Source organism: Crotalus tigris, unplaced genomic scaffold, assembly GCF_016545835.1.
Source record: "Crotalus tigris isolate CLP2741 ecotype Arizona unplaced genomic scaffold, ASM1654583v1 scf7180000017961.1242950, whole genome shotgun sequence".
Lineage (NCBI taxonomy): Eukaryota > Metazoa > Chordata > Lepidosauria > Squamata > Viperidae > Crotalus > Crotalus tigris.
The window spans coordinates 872,349-885,316 of record NW_024096745.1 but is presented as its reverse complement, the minus strand read 5'-3'; the positions used below and the strand labels follow the sequence as shown (position 1 = coordinate 885,316).

Sequence of the window (12,968 nt, the reverse complement as noted above, 5' to 3'; positions counted from 1 at the left end):
AGAAAAGTTTGTTACTGGGATTTTCAATTAGGGATCTATTTGCTTTTCTACCACAGATCAAAAAATGACTAAGTTCAGAAGAACATGTACTGAAGCAACATATATAAAGTTGATTAATACTTTGGACAATTCCAAAGGCACAGCAGCAAGGCTATTTGCCAACATCACAATAGGCCATATTACAAATAAATGCTATATAAATCTGAAATTATGATTTAGGAGGAATAAGCTAGGGTCCCAGGTCTTGTTCCACGTACCTTTGGTTACAACAAATCAGAAGTTATCACATTTTAATGCAGAGAAAACATGTAGGGTTAGGGTTAGAGTTTTGAAATGAGGCTTTTTCCAGAATTTCAGATTATGATGTGTAGCAAAAAGAGGGGAAATACACAGGGCGTTTAGTAAACAGAAATTTGGTGGAGGTTCTGTGAAGAGGCTAAAAGTATCTTTTTTTTCTTTAGTATTCACTATGATTATTACCTTCTACTCTGCCTAGTGAATTCTATATTTTCTTTTTCTTGGTTAGTAGTAGTTACTTCAAAACAGCAGAAATATAAAAACATGTGCTTCTGCTAATATTTATATTATGTTTTGTGACTAAAACTAATTTACTATAGAGTGGTAAATTGAGGGAAAAGCGGTACAGACAATTGTAGCTTGTTGTCCAATATTTTTCATTCTTTCCTAAGAGAAACTGAGGGCAGAAAGATGAAAAGGAATAAGCAAAAATAAGCAAATGAAATTACATTTAGGTGCAGGAGCTCTTTCTACTCTATGCATTTATTGAAAAGTTAGGGATCTTATAACATGATTGCAAATTCTATTATCAAAGAGTGGAATTGAAGTGAGAGAATCAGATCAATACAAATTTATTCTTCAAAAAGCTAGGACACTTGGGGGGAAATGGAAAGCCATGCTAATTCTTGGCCTTGTTCGGAACCACCTGCTTAAAATTCTTATTCCCAGAACTTGCCTTGATCTTTCAGTCTTGGAATGGACAGGGATATATCCAGGCAGAGATTCAAAAGATACTTCCCCAATCACTTGATAAAGATGCCCCTATCAATCCATCTGTTTGATGGATTTCTTTAATTATGTTATAGAGCAAGAAAGTAACTAAGTAAATGAAGGTAATAATTAGTTCTATCAGAACTGATTGCTATTTTTTTTTTTAGGACCCTTGTTTCAGGGTGGGATTGGGGTGACTGAATAGAACTGAGCATTTATTGGCTGAATGCCCTTCCTGATGCCTATACAGAGTTCACAACAGATATTTTCTCTTTGTGCCCTGATAAACATTTGTTGCTGCTTAGGATTGAACTTTCAAACTTCTGAATGGGAGGTGAGCATCTTCACCTATAGGTCACTGTGCTGCTAATCAGAATTAGACTGCTATATGCATATACAATCCCATGGATCAAGTTTGGAAAATGATATATAGTGTTCCTATCAAATAGACAAGCACGCATCACCGATAAATATATTATCTCTATGAAATATCAAATAACACCATAACAAGGTCGGGAAGCTTTTCAGCAACCAAGTTCCACTGTTAAAATGTTTGTGTGTGTGTACACACACACACATATGTATATATACACATGCACATACACTCATACTTATAGCCCAAGAAACAAATTAGGTAATGAATAAATGAAGGAAAAAAACAACTTAATATTTTGCTAGTCCAATGGTTTTTTCATTGCTAACGCAGCTTCCAAACACAAAAATGATATCCATATACAGTATGTCAACATCACAACTGGAGTAGATAGAAATCAAATTGACCACATTATTGGTGCAAGAAATGTCATACAAATTCATATATAGTCCATAGACAGAATGCTCAAGAAATATATGATTCCTTCAGACTAAGTTGATGCCTCTTGATAAACAATGGCTGAAGAAAACCTTTCAGAAGTAGAAGACTGTCCAATTAACTACAATTTAATAAAATATATTATCTCGCTTTATCCAATATCTTTGCTGTTGTGCAATCAGCACAATAGAAGCTTGGATTTATACTTTTAATAGAGTCTTGAGAACTGACATATTTGCTACAAAACTATTTCATCTATTCACATCAAGATCAACTTCTAGCAACATTAGCATGGTGTGGTGTCTAATCATAGGCCTTTTCCCCATGGAAAAGGACTCTGAAGTAATAATTACTTGGCAATCACACACACTTTGTCACTTCCAGATTAGATTTTGGTAATTCAGTGCTTTATTTTCAGAGTAATCTCATTACCACAATGGAGTTTCCTTCACTGTCTTTCTCCTTGCATTTGATATTTATTGTCACAGATGTGAAACATTAAGGCAAAGCCAAGAGAAATATTGGATTTGGACAGAGGACTTGGATAATAGTAATTACAGTATTAAAAAAAATATTTCTCCCCTCTCAATTAAATTCCCTTAATTCTGTATACATATTAAAGTAAAAAAAAGTAATTGAATATACATACAAAAATAAAAAAAAATCATTAAGAATCATATGTAATACACATAGTTGGTTAATGTTAGTTAGAGTATGATTATTATATTTGTTACCCTGTACACAGCTCTGGGAAGTGGGGGAGAGAGGGGGGTTTAGGGTGGGTGGGTTTTGGGGTGTATATTGTAACTTTTATAAAACTTTTCAATAAAAAAAGAATCATATGTAATACATCTATTATTTTCTCCCAAAGTAATGTATTTATTCCAGTTTATCTTACTTGCAGTCTTTGGGATCCACATTACGTTTGAGCTAAGAATTTAGGACAAGACTTGCTAAGGTGCTGAAACAACTTTTATGGCCAAAATTAATATGGCACAACCAGGAAAAGAGGAATTGTGTTGGAACCACAGTGCTTGTCTGAGCTTGAATTGACTGGATGCATATGTTATATGAGTATGAGGATAGAGAATTATCTTGGATCACTAATTGCTGTAACTGGTGTTGATGGCTATTATCATCCTAGATCAGCTACATGTTAAGGATGATGAATCTGTTCTCCTTAAAATGCTGAATTTTAATTTCTATGATCACTCACCATTGGCCTGCTAGAAGTAGCATCTGGAAGCTAAATTCTAGAAAAATTGGAAGTTTCCATAACCTTTCTTTGTGATTATGTTCTTTTTGACTGTAGCTGAATCAAATTCAATGATCATTTTGACATGAAATTAATTATGATGCAAATTCATTTAGAATATATTTTCCCTACTACTGTAATCCAACTGATATATTGACTGCAGAACCCTATTCTTCTTTACTCAGAAGCAACTTCACTTTATTAGATTTATTACAAGATGAGGGTGTGTATAATTGTAGCTTTATATATTTATTGGAATTTTATTCTTTGCCCTATGTTGTTTCAAATAGTACAGTACTGCAGTACTTGGAATGGTTTCAGTATTGTTTAAATACTGTGTGTGTTTGCATTGGGTTGTGGAGGTGTGTTGCCTTCAATAATGGATTAATTTTCAATTTGATTGATGTCTACTCTCCCTCTAAATGGCACTGTAAATTATTCTCATTTCTTTCTCTGTGTTTCCATATTTATGTCTATGTTGGTATCTCTGTATTTCTCTATGTTTATATATCTCTTGGTCCTGGAGACACTTTTGCCTCTCTTGATCAAAGCTTATTTGATGGGAACTTCCCAATTTGATTTGCTTTTGTCTGGCTACCCTTGTACTCACACACAACACAGAAGCATAGTTAAGTGGGAGTCGAGGGAAAATAAGAAATGGAACCTCCTTTTATTTGGGATTTGACATCACAGTAACTAAGCTTGCTTACAGTAATAAACAAACAAACAGTTAATGGAGAAGAATAAGGAAAGTGTACACTATTGGGGAAAAAACTATGTTTTGGTGCCTTTTGAAAACAGATAGGATAAAGGAAAAAAGGTATTTGAATTATAACTGAGCCCAAAATTTTTTTTTTCAAATGTGCCACAAATGTTCAGCATCCCAAAGGTCAAATTTGCTGTTTCACCATGCAGGAATTATGTGTGCAATAAGGCTTTCAGTTTAAGTTTCCTGCTTCCAATGTCCAAGAAAAAGCGCTTCTGTAAAATAAAACAATGGGACATAAAAATTCCAAAGGAAGTGTGTGATAGTATGTGTAGACTACTCTCTCTCAATATATGAATCTTACTTTTCATATGTTGTCAGACTCTTATTATGAGCAGAAAGACATAAACCATCAGCCAATATTTCCAATCAACTATCAAATGCGAACTGAAACAGTAACGCAAGAGAGCATTTAATAGTGTGGCGCCCCCTAGTGGTAGATTTGAAGATCTCTTTTAAAATTATACTAAACCCAGAATTTTTGTTATGTGATAAAACGAGTTTTGTGTTTGGAAAGGTTTTCTGAAATACTAACTCAAAATTTAAGGCATCTGTGCTTGTTAAAAATAACCTAAAATCCATAATGAAATTGTACATAGATGTGTACAGTACGGTATTCAGTGAAATAGCTTCAGAATTAAATTGAAATCTAGATTTTGTTTTGATCTGATTGTTCCAGGGCTCTTTCAGTTGAAATGTTTTGGTTAGATTGGTAGTTTGTTGCATAGAATTCCCATAAAAAGGTGAGTTGAATCTTCTTTGTAATAACTTGCAATTTTAAAATTTATGTTATTCACACTTAATAGCTTCTACCATTCACAACAGATTTTTCTGTTCAAATGCAATTTTTATTGAGCAATGCAGCAGTTTTGAGCAAATAAGGAGAACTCAGATAATTTGTTAATGTGCCTTTATATATGTAGTTATATATACCCACACATCACCACTAAAGTAGCTGCATCTTAAAAGGAAAAGGAAGAAGAGATAAATGTGTGGAGTGACAGAGCTATTCTTAAGGTTTTCTAAACATCCAGAGATTTTAAAAAGACAAAACCTGGAAAAAGATATAGAGGAAGCCAACAAAGCCATTTGCTATAAATTCCACTGCATCTATTTGGAGAGCAACAAAGAGCTGGCTGTAAAAACAATTCTGGAAGGAAAAGGCACTGGCAAATTTGTACTAAAATAAAGTAGGTAATTTTACATTGTTACTTCTAAAATAAATAGTATCCTGAATAGGAAGGTCAAGCTGATTGTTTAGCTCAGGAAATCTTTCAGTATTGAGATAGGGTATTCTTTGTTAAAGCTAGCAAAATAAGAACTTCATCAATATAATTCATATAATGAAAATAAATAGGTCATGATAAATGTGTGTGTGTGTTTAAAATAGATTCTTTATTTTAAGGTTCTATCACATTCACTCTATCCAGAAATGCTGCATAAAAGAGCTTACAATAATTACAATAGCCTATGTATGGGTTTTTCAGTTTTTTCAGATGTTACATGACAAAGACGACCTATAGCAAGGTCCTACAAGGTAGCAGGAGCAAAGAAGGATGGAAGAGGTAAAAGACAATACAGTATGATAAAGTGCACATATTTTTGACTTGCTGTTGCAGTGTGGCCAATGAGGTAAGCAATTATATCTGGAAGCAATGTCTGTAATCAATATATATATATATACACAGATGATCACAACTAGATTCTGCTCCATGTAGAAAATACACACCTTCTAACATAACTGGTAAAGATCTTTTAACCAATACCTTGAATCGACACTGGATTTAAGAGCAATTGGAGGTGATATTATATATAGGTATCATGTGATCAAACAACCAGTCTTCCTATCAGATTATTTTATTTATTAAATGTTCTGCTTCATTTAAGTGGATTGGAGCTTGGGCTTGTGTAACTATGCCAGCTTTCTCCAAGAAACAGTTTTAATTCACATTTAACTGTAGTTGACTACGATGGCTTTGAAATGCAGCTGCCATATTTTCATCCTGATGTTTTTTTCGGAAGTAGGGTATCCCCCGTTCAGAACAAGACAGAGATTTCTCTTCTTTTTCCCTACAATAGTATAGCCACATTAATGTCTGAGGTATTTTAAAGCCAATTACAGTAACTTCAAATATTGATACAAGATGTCCATTGAAATTAGAGAGAAAGAAGTAAAGTTGTGTATATAGTATCTACTGATGATTTCATCTCCCCATATCTCAGATAACTTTGACCAAAGCATAAAACATGCAAAATCAACACTATAACAATGTAAATCTCATTGCATATCCCATTCCATATATTTGAAAATACACAACAGTTGTGAAAGTGTAGGGCCATTGTAGAGAAAAAGGTAAAGCTGGGATAGCAGGAAAATATTGATTTCATATTGTACAAGGTCTATTAAGTGGTAGAAAAATGGAAAGGGGGGCAGAATAGAGAGAATGACTTAAATTACTTTATAAAAAGCAACTCATAAAAACAAATTTGTTTTAAATATACTGATGGATTAAAATGCATCTAATGGAACTAAATGCAAACTTTTATTAGGTTCTAACTGCTTCAAGAACATTTCATATTCAAGAGCCTTTGGGAAAGGGCAGCAAACACATAAAGTGAGTAAAAGAATAAATAAACATGAGTAGCAAATAAAATACTTAACTTTTGATTCATGAAAGAAGACTTAAAACTGGGAAGTGAAAGTGGCTTAACTATCTTCCTGCAGAGGCAGGCAGAGCCCAATAGAATCTGATAGTGATTTCAGGATATTTTTTTTGCCTATAGATTTGCACTAATTTCATTCAATGATCACTAAAATAAAACACCAGGAGAACTGAGCAATAAAGTTAAGCTGCCTTAGGAGCAGCTTATCTCAGAAGCTAATAATTTGCTTTGTATATTGTTCATGCTCTTTAAAAAGAAATAATGAATAAAACATGCATTAAAGATTTTCCCCTTCTCTCTTGCCCTCCCTCTCTCTGTGTGTCACACACACACATCCCACATGCACACTTGATATTGTGAATCTCCCCTCCCGATAATCTATTTTTGTTTTAAGGTTGTAAAAAAAAAACAACCTAAGCTCTCTAGACTGAATCACTGTGAACACATAACAGATGGTATTTTATTCTTAACTATAAGCAATGTGCCAAGTAACACAACTAAATAGGGGACAAAATCTCTCCTGTGTTGCATTGTTGTGCCTAGCAAGCCCCCATACTGAAAGTCAAGAGCTTTTTACTAATCCCTTTGTCAAAGCTGAAGCTGTCTTAGACCGAAGGCAGCCTGGCACACAGACCCTAGGGGATAAGCCACCAGGGAAAATCCACTATTGGTTAACTTCCCTAGAAGCAAAATGTGCAGGAAAAAAATTTGTCCCATCATTCAATTAACGAGTGAGAAAAAAAAAATCATATGGCCAGTTGTACTCCTAGCTTGACTCTGGATCATTAACATTTCCGTACCGCATCATCAGAGAATGGGGTTGTATTGCTGAACATCTAAAACAAATATATAAAAAGCCAACTCTTGTTTTAATGGCAGTTGAAAGAAATATAGATACATCCTAAAGCAATGCTTGTAATTATGAGCATTTTGCTGCTGTGGATTCTCAGAAGCATCACTGAGTCCTGCCACACCTGTCTTTATTATTATTATTATAGTAATAATAATACTTCCAAAATTTGTTGGCATGGTACAAATCAATGTACAGGTATTAGCATTTGGGTAGTGGCACTCAGAACTTTGGGAATGTGCCTATCAGTTCAGGAAATGGACAGATCTGAACACAGACCATCCTACAAAAAGAGGGTGGGAGCAACTATTGGAAAGTCATTGTACTGGTTATGTCTCTTAAGGGGGACATTATGTACATTGTTACAGCTCTCCCTCCAGTTATGTCCCAGAAGAGGAGGAGGAGGAGGAGGAGGAGGAGGAGGAGGAGGAGGAGGAGGAGGAGGAAGAGGAGGATGCATAAACTTTTGATGCATAAAGAAGAGATCTGATAATTCTTTAGAACTCTCTAAAGCTATGAATCTAAGAGATTTCATAGCTAATTCAAATATGCTGTCTAGATTTACTTACTCTGGGGAGGATTCACAAACACAAATTATAATAGTAACATAGGTGATTCTGACTTATTCTTATACTCTCTCCCCCCCACCCATCTCAGCTATTTAAAGTAATTTCTAAAAAATAAGGAGGTCAGCCCCACTCCCCAAACAGATTTACACAAACACATAATATGAGCACAGCAAGAGAAACTGGTTTGGCAGATACACTATCAGATTTAAATCTTAGAAAGAATAGAACAGTAGGAGAGAATAAAGCTGGCCATCCAGATCTTACACAAGATGACTTCAGTCCATCAACTCCTGTCACAGCAGCCAATCCTTGTCACAGTGTTTGTGTTACATATGTGTAAACTGAGAGACAAATAAGTACACGAAAGCTGCCTAATTTTGCATAAGATGAAAGGAATAAAATAATGTAAATTTTAGCCCTTAGCACACCAATTTTTAGCTGATTTAGAATAGGCCAGGGATGTCAAATTGCTGGCCAGTTGCATCATACGGAGGCTGTGCCCACCCAAGCTCCGGCAATGCAAAAAAAATTGCGAAACATTGCGACACGTCACGTGATGTGGCGAGTTTGACACCCATGGAATAGGCGGTTTTGATGAATAGAGGGCACCTTGGAAAATGTGATATTCATCTCACCCCTCTTTAGTTCTTCATATGACAAGTGGTGCCAAGGGAGTATAACTACAAGAGTTATTAAAACAGCTCCAAAATGTCATTTTCCTACCTTTAAGCTGGAATTAGAATAGCAAAAATCCACTACGTATGTGGGCAGGAGGGAGGGAGGGAGGGAGGGAGGGAGGGAGGGAGGGAGGGAGAGAGAGAGAGAGAGAGAGAGAGAGAGAGAGAGAGAGAGAGAGAGAGAGATACAGCTGCAAAGCACCTAGATTTCAACAGGGGAAATGACATCATGAATTTTGCTTCAGTTAAGAATTAGAAATAGCCACTACACTGACTTCATTCATTTCTGTGAAAGAAAAAGAGGAAATGATATTTGAGTAATTTTAAGAAAAAAAGGGGGAGAATGGTTTTGAGTGAGACGTAAAATTCAAAAAGTGCTTGCTAGTTGATCCTTGATAATACTCTGGAAATTAGTCCTTGTTGCCTAGAATTCTGAACTGAACTGATGTGACTTGCAAAGAATCAACTACTAAGGAAACATGAAGACAAAGGCTTTCTTTTACTTCAACCATTTCATTTTCAGCTTTCAATCCACACCATTTGTGCTGCAGTAGCATTGCTTCGCGCGCCGTGTGTGTGTGTGTGTGTTCCCCTTTAAGGACACATGAAGCTGGGAAGCGGCCTTGATACAGGATGCTAATTCCCTCCCTTAACTGTTTTCTGTCATATATTGATCTGCAGACCATGTTCCTTTTAAAGCAGTGGGAAAGGAAATCGGTTTTGTTTTCTGACATGTCTTTAGCAGCATCAGAGTGGGGAGGGGTCCAGCTATAAAGTTCATTTCAAATCATCTTGAGAGCTTCTGAAAATAACCAACTTTGACTCAGATTGAATTGATTTCATATCATAAGCCCCACTGACTAATAGGGCGAATAACATAACATTTCTGCAACTTTTTTTTTTTTTTTTACTTTTTAACAGAATAGGATGATATTTGCAGGCTTAGTAATTTTACAGAGAAATAATTACAAATTCAACTGGAACTGGAGTTTAAAAGTTTGGAACATTTTAAAAGAAATAAAAGTGCCTGTAACATTTTGAAACACAATTATATGACATTAGCCAAGAAAATGGCCTTATTGGTGCTGACAATTGCTGGGAAATTTCAGTTTGTGCAAAGGAAATCCTCGTAAATCTGGATTGGTAAAAAAAAATCCATTAATTCTCCTGCTTTTTGTTTGGCAGCAATATATGTTTAATATATATAAATGTGTATAGAGAGAGCTTTGGCGCTGATACATTCTGACTGTTGAAAAACAGGAAGCTGCTTTTGGTATTTCTCATTGCTCAGAATTAGATGACATTGTCTAAAGAATTACTTTGATTTGGGAATGTCCGTATAAACAATTAAAGATCAGTCTACTATATAGTTTGAATTGCAAGTGATCTTTAAAATCTTCCAGTATAATTACATGACTCTATTTTTTTCCCCTTCAGTCTGCTGTGTTGCAGATAAATGAATCCTGCATATGGTGCTGTTTGCAGGCACACTGCCTGCATTTTTACTGCACTTGGAAGTGCTAAATCCTTGTGACAGTTCCAGTTCCATTTAAATCATTTCACAGAGTCCTGTTTCCCTTCATGAAACCACAGAACTAGCCCAAGATTAGTTAGGATTGGTAAAAAGCCAGATATGCCTGCTTCACAGACAATAGCTGCTCTAGAGAATTTATGCCATTTCAAGATTTCGAAGTGGATCTTGTATTCAAAGACTAACATTTTATATTCACGCCACATTATTAAGAATCCAGTTCCTATCTTTCTCCATTGCATACTTCATTGGATTAATCTATTCCCCCAGCCCTCCCAATTTTTCTCACTCTTCTCAATGTTTTCTTTCCTCAAAAATTCCATTAAGCAGGAAAGAAAAAAATGGAAGGACTACACAATGTGTTTTGTTTGGTAGTGTTAAGAGTTTGCCTTTCGAAAAAGCAACTTTGGTGTGGAACAGTAAACTCTAGTATTGGTTCTCACTACATATGACTTTATTTTAATACTGTATATTTTTTAAACGTAACCCCTTGTAAATAAATTTCATCTGCATCTTGTATCATTGGTATATTTTGTTCTTCCGTTCTTCAATTCAGTTCATTCTGTGGTTGTTTGAAAATAAGTCTGTGCTTCACATTTAAGGGGGAAAAAAACCTGAAGTGGTTGAAGCATAAGCATATTTGAAAGCTTGCCCTCCTCCTCAAGCCACATTCGCCAAAGGCTTTTGCAGCTTCCATTAAATAAAGCAATATATTGCAAAGCATTCTCCAGATTTCAAATTCACAATTGAGGTTTCTGAGCATTGCTAAGTATTGGTAGGCTTTTAGTAACCTTTTCAGTTCGTCAGTCTCTCCTTTCATCCATGACAAAGAGAGTCTATATGAAAAAAAAAAGCTAATGTCTCAGAAGTCTTATTGTGATCCAGGAATAAAAGTGTATAATTTCTCCCCCTCCCCCCAAAAAACTGTATTGCCATTCCAGTAATAGAGATATCTGGATATAATCTGTTGTCTGAATCCATCAGTAATCTGTGTGTGTATAAATTAATTAGATATTGATATACTATTGCTGTACCTCATTTTAAAAATACAAGCAAAAACTAAAAGAAAAGCATATATAATAACTCACTACAATGACAGATATATTTAAATAGTATTTTTGTCTTAGAATAATAGAAGATAAAGATTGGAAGGAATCCTGGACACCAGTTAGTTCAGCCTTATGCTCAGTGCAGGGATCCACATTAGCATTCCCAAGAAATGGATATCCAGTCTTTGCTTCAGAAGCCTCCAGTGAAGGTGATTCCATCACCTCTATTGCTGAAAAAGTCTTATCATTAGGACACTTTTCTTGTAATCCTAACAATGTTGTCCTCTGCATTAAAATCCTTCAGATTTTTGAAGCCACGATGATGTATTTCTGCAGTCTTCTCTTCCCAAGGCTAAATATATTCAATGCTTCTAATCAGTAAAAAAAAAAAAAGGTGCCACTCACACACATCACACAATCCGCCTTGCCTACCCTACAAGGTTTACCTTTGTAACTGAAAAAAAAAACCCTTCAATTTTTAGTGTATCTAAAAGACTAGGATTTTGTTCAAGGTAAGTTAATACTATTAATGTTATCATGCACGGCGTGGCTTTAAATTACAAGAAGGCATTTTATTAATCTTTTGGGACATTTACCATTGGCATACCCACTAGTTTAATGAGTGGAATGTCAGCTTTCTATGCGGAATGAAATTGGCCCAATAAAACAAAATGTGGTTGCTTGTAAAAGATTGAATTATTTTTAAGAAGTTGTCAAACAAGGTGAAAAAATTTACATTTGGAGTTAAATATGGATATTGACTTGAAACAAATTAAAGTTGAAACTTTGTCAGTGAACAGATTACCTTTAAGTTAAACTCAATTTAATAAATAGATCTGATTGAACCTCATACTGTAGGTCTACCTTTACATCTGACCAATACATAATTAATATATTATTATTAATAATAATAATACCTCCAAATCACAAGACAATTGCTTTATTCTTATTCTTCCCCTCTGCAGTTTGAATATAAAGTATAAAAGACTAAAAAGAGATTTTTGTAGATATTCCAGCCTTTGAACTACCCAAGGAATTGAAACAGCAAAGTTTCACTGTCGGGCAAGCTTCCATGCCAGCCACCTTTCTTTCCTTTCACTTCATCTCTTTTTAACCTTACACCTCACCTTCTCTAAGGGAAGGCAAAAGGCTAACTTATCCTCTCATGAAAGATGGCCTCCATGTTTATGTATCTCCCATCGCCACCATCGGTTTCCACACCACATGGTCCGACCCAGCCAATCAAGCCATGCTCTGGCTGTGGTGCTCCAGTACCTCATGGCTCCTCCTAGAGAAGGCAGACAGTGCTGGAGGGGACCCCGCTTGCACCATACTGCCAGTGGGCATTTTCAAAAACAAATGAGGATAGGAAGGGAAACAATAGGAAAAGAACGCAACTCTGGAAAATCCATTGAAAAAAGATACTCTGTTCCGGTGTGTTCTGTGACAAAAAAAGCCCTGCTTCTAATGATATTTTTCCTTCTACAGATTTGATCATGATGGAATAGTATTACTGATGCAGTCAAGAATTGCACTTGCTTTTTTTCAGATTCATTATATGGCTACTTTATGTTCAGTTTATAATCTTTCAAGATACTCAGCTCCTTTGAATGTGTATTGTTGATCTTTCTCTCTAGCTTTCTCATTCACATTCTCTCTATTCTATATTCCTGGTTTTTTTTTTAAAAAAAAGTTGTAAGACTTTTATTCTTGTTGACATTCATCTTGCTACATTTGCTCATAATTCCTGAGCTTGCCAGGACTCTCCTGGATCTTGATAGTGTTCCT

The 12,968-nt window shown here is 35.3% G+C and overlaps 1 protein-coding gene across 1 annotated transcript in view; it reads left to right on the top strand.

The window, feature by feature from the left end:
- The first annotated feature begins 5,453 nt into the window (after positions 1 to 5,453).
- The window catches only part of GAS2 (growth arrest specific 2), a 178,443-nt gene continuing 170,928 nt past the window's right edge, over positions 5,454 to 12,968 (top strand). The window contains exon 1 of the mRNA XM_039345568.1: positions 5,454 to 5,472. The gene's annotated coding sequence lies outside the window, so the exon portion shown is untranslated. The remainder of the gene's footprint in view (positions 5,473 to 12,968) is intronic.